This window comes from Penaeus monodon, chromosome 29, assembly GCF_015228065.2.
Source record: "Penaeus monodon isolate SGIC_2016 chromosome 29, NSTDA_Pmon_1, whole genome shotgun sequence".
Lineage (NCBI taxonomy): Eukaryota > Metazoa > Arthropoda > Malacostraca > Decapoda > Penaeidae > Penaeus > Penaeus monodon.
The window spans coordinates 24488543-24488970 of NC_051414.1; the positions used below are offsets into that span (position 1 = coordinate 24488543).

At 42.3% G+C, this 428-nt stretch overlaps 1 pseudogene; it reads left to right on the forward strand.

Annotated features, from left to right (window-relative positions):
• The first annotated feature begins 240 nt into the window (after positions 1-240).
• The window catches only part of LOC119591780, a 12734-nt pseudogene continuing 12546 nt past the window's right edge, over positions 241-428 (forward strand).

Here is a 428-nt window from a genome sequence, read left to right on the forward strand (position 1 = left end):
ACTTCTTAAACCAACTCAAGCCAACACAACATGACACAAACCAACTCAAACCAGCTCAAGACAACTCAAGCCAATACAAGATAGCAAAGACCAACATAAGTCAAGACAGCTCAGGGCTACTCAAGACTCAACCCAACACATGACGGCTCAAACCAACTCAAGCCAACGCAAGACAACTCAAGATAGCTCTGGGCAACCGAATACTCAAGCCAACCAAATGATAACTCAACCCAACGCAAGATGACACAGCACAAGTCAAGCGACGCCAAAACAACAACTATCGCAACGCAACACAAACCAGTACAGATAACATTAGGGCAACACAAGCTCAAACAAGGAACACAACTCAAGACAACTCAAGTCAACATGAAACAATAAAGATAAACCAAAGATAAAACCACAAGAACAGATACACAGGAATGACATAT